Genomic DNA, 4,108 nt, shown 5'->3' on the forward strand with positions numbered 1-4,108 from the left:
AACTCAGGAGTATAGAGAAGAAAACGCAAACCGTAAGTCACCGATTGAATTTGCATCCAGAAGGTCTGAGAACGGCACGCGTAATCACAGAACAGATCCGAAAATTCTTCATCTCATTAAGCACTAACTCCATGAGTGATCTCCTCCTTTCTTCCTTTCCCGCCAAGGACACATACTCTCAAATAATGTTCTGAGTGTTGTACAGTTAAGAGTTGTCTCCTATTATGTGCCTGGAACAGCTACTACCAACAAACCGAAGTCTGATGATATGCCTCCATAGTTGCTCCGACATAGAGTGGGATCAGTTAGTCTTTGGAACCCAGTCCATTTTGAAACTGGGTCGACCTTTGTCATCCTTGCATGGTATTCTCTCCCATGACATGTCCTGGTTATCACAAACAGAAGATGTAGAAACGTTAGAAGCATTTGGAGATTTGGGAGAGTGAGCCTTTGGAACCCATTTGTAGTTGGGTTTAACCCATTTCTTTTTCGATCTGATGGGTAGCTCGGTACTTGCTTTTGAACTTGATATCGGCCGTTGAGATGACTTTGATTTTGACTTTACGGGATCATCTCTTGGATTGGACTTCTTGGCCGACATTCCCTTCTTGCCCTTGGGATTTTGATTCTTGTCCTTTGAAGTTTGATTCTTGGCCTTGGGAGTTGAATTCTTGGCCTTCTTGGCATTCCAGTCGTCAATGTTTGATCGTGATCTCGAGGGGTTTCTTTTAAAGTATCTCCCTCTTGGCGCGTTCTTCCAGCCTTGTGCGTAGTAAGGAACGTATGCGCGATTTGGACAATTTCTGGCAATGTGTCCAGGTGTTCCACAGTGAAAACATGTCTTTTTCTTCACTGTGAAGTTGTTTCTTCCTGCCTCTGGTGGCGTAGCTTTTCCTTGTTTCTTATTGTTCCCACATGCACACTTGCCACAAGAACTCTGTTGCGTTGGAATTGGTGGCCTGTATTTCTCAATGGCAGGTTGATCAGAAGCAGTTGAGTTCGAAGCAACAGATTCAGATTTCAAGGAGATGTTGGTTTGTTCAATGGTGCTCTCCTTGTTCTCATCTTCTGCTACTTTACCTGCACATGAAGTAGCAACATTAGTATCTTCAATATTAATAACTCCTCCCGACACAAATCCAGCTGGTTTGCCATATCGAAGATGTGCCTCCTTGTTAATTTCTTCCTGTGTCAAAGGGATGGATGTGTAGTTATGATTGAAAGGTGGAGGAACACTATCATACCCTAGACCCTTGTTTTGATTTTCTTTGAATTTTAATTGGGTTTCATATAAGGACTCGACTGTCTGACTTGACGCAGTATAATTTTTGAAACTGACATTTGTTTTTCCACACTTAATTTTCAATGCGTCAAGTTCCTCAGTTACAACAGCAAGTTGTCTCTTAATATAATCATAATTTTCACACTTGCTGCTATACTCTTCCTGAAGCTTCCTAAAGTCCATGGTTTTTGCTTCTAGTTCAGCCTTCAGGAGTTTCTGTCCTTTCCTGAGTTGATATCATTTATATCTCAGGTCCTCAACTTCCCTTTTTAATAAATCAATTTGTTCTCGAAGAAATTTAATCGTATCTTCATTGACCGGAAGGTTTGCGGAACTTATTGTTTTTCTACAATTCAAAGCGTTAAGTTCTTCAATTATATCAGCCAGACTAAGATGATTGAGATCTTTTGTCTTCTTGATGATAGCCACGTTCATATCCCACGATTTTGGAAGTGAATTCAATAGCTTTTTGTTTATCTCAGATTTGGACACGAAGATCCCAGCTATATTCATCTCAGTAGTGAGTGTGGTAAATCGCTGCAACTGAGCTTCCAGGGTTTCTCCAGGGACATAATCGAACATGTTGAAATTTTGTCTTAAAATCTCCTGGCGACTCTCTTTCATGATTTCAATTCCCTCGAAAAGCACAACTAGAAGTCAAAATTAAATTTAAAAATGCCCTTTGACTATAAACCTTAAAAGTCAACTTTAAAAGTCAAACTCAAAAGTCAAACTTAAAAGTCAAACTTAAAAGTCAAACTTAAAAGTCAAACCGAAAAGCTAAATTTGAAAAATTAAAAGTCAAACGAGAAAGTCAAAATTTAAAGTCAAAGGTCAAACTTTAAAAGTCAAAGTCAAAATTTTAAGTAAAAAGTCAAAAATAAAAGTCAAAAATTAAAAATTATAATTTTTGGTTGAAAGAGATATTTAAAAATGAAAGAAATTGATTTTTGGGGTTAAAATTGTTAAATTTCGAAATAAGTGTGCGGCAGGAAGTGTTTAAGTTCAAAATTTCGAAGGGATATCACAAATTTGCGTCCCCTCAAGGCACCGGTGTTCGAATACCGGCACCCCCAAGTTTGCGTCCCCTCTCTTTTTTTTATTTGAATCCTGGCACCCCCAAGTTTCCGATTCGCAAGCCGCAGTCCGCCGACCACCGAGCCGAACCAAGCCGCAAGCTGCTGCCGTAAACCGTCGAGCCACCGCCGTAAACCGCCGGCCGCAAGCTCCGTCGTCCGGTTTCCGGCCGTGAACTCCGGCCGTGAACACGTTTCCGGTCGTAAACTCCGGCCAGTAAACCCTTCAAACACCGTAAACTCTCCAGAAATCGCTGTTTTTGACGAAAAACAGCGTTTTTTTCACCTTTTTTACTTCAAAACTCGATCAAAAACTCGTTTTTACGAAAAACACGAAGAAGAAACCCCCTTTATTTTTGTGAGATCTATCCAAAAACGCTATTCTCTTTTCAAAATTAGATCAAATAAGCTCCAGATCTGAAAAAAAAAATTGATTGATACAACCAAGCTCTGATACCGATTGTAAGTCCCTAATCTGCCTGTGTATCAATCAGATCCGTTTGATGGTGCGGAATCCCAATCGAACGGATGATGTCAGATCAAATAGAAGAGAAATAGAAGACGAATATGATGATGAATCTTGTATGTATTGATATGAATGATGATCCGGATACAAGATTCACACACACTTACAAACACTCTCTTTTCTCTCTCTCTAGAACACCTTCAAATGCACACACTTAAGTTCCTTGGTGTTCATCACTCTTTTCCTCACACCCCTCACCCTTATATATACTGGACTGGGCCGCAAACTGAGTTTACGGCCGTAAGCTCTGTTTACGGTCGTAAACTCACTTCCTGACCGTAAACAGCTAAACAATACATAAAAATATAATTTCTCAGAAAAGCAAAGTATAAACCATAATATTGACCCAACAACTATTTTGAAAAACACTTTGTAATTATTAATGGTATTTTCGATATTTAAAATTTTTTAAATTGGCTTGATTTTTATGGATGTTACATTTTGTGTTTCAATTTGGAGTCAGATCAAGGGTTTTCCAACCCAATTTTGATTTGAAATTATTAGAAGATCTTCCACTTTACACCACCGCCACCGACGCTACATCTTCATCTTCACCTCTCTTCCTCTCTAATTTGTTTTCTTTTTGTGTGATTTTCTCAGGTTTGAAAGCATAAATGAGCATATTTTCGAGCTTAAGACACATTTTGAAGCATCAACCTAGGATCTCAAATACGCATTCATAAGTATGGATCTTTTTTTCTTTAATATGCTCATAACATATCTGTTTTTTGTTTATATATTATCTCTGATCAAACCATCAACAGTTTAAATACGAAGTGTATACCAGGTGTGTGTTTCCTTTTTCTTTTCTTCCATATTTTTCTAAAATGTGTGTGTATGTCTTTAACTATTTATGTGATAAATAGTCTCGAATCTATGTTTCTATGTTTAACTCTAATTGTATATGTTTGTGTTATATACTTTGGTCTAGTGGTTTTTGATGTGGGTTTTGAAAGAAAATCGACTATGTAGTGGTGTGATTGCTGGTTCATAGCCATTGCTACTATAGTTTGAAAGAGGTGAACCGAAAATTATTTCCTCTTTCAACCCCCCCTCTCTCCCTCTCTCCCTCATTCGATAGATTTAATGATAAATTTGTAACTTTGTTTTTTTTTTTTTGTGATTTTTTCTGATATGCAAAGTTTGGTATCAAGTCTACAAATGAAGGTTTGGAATCTGTTAATAAGGTTTGAAATTGTTATTTTTTTTGTATATCTACTTATT

Source organism: Lactuca sativa, chromosome 6, assembly GCF_002870075.4.
Source record: "Lactuca sativa cultivar Salinas chromosome 6, Lsat_Salinas_v11, whole genome shotgun sequence".
NCBI classification, from domain to species: domain Eukaryota; kingdom Viridiplantae; phylum Streptophyta; class Magnoliopsida; order Asterales; family Asteraceae; genus Lactuca; species Lactuca sativa.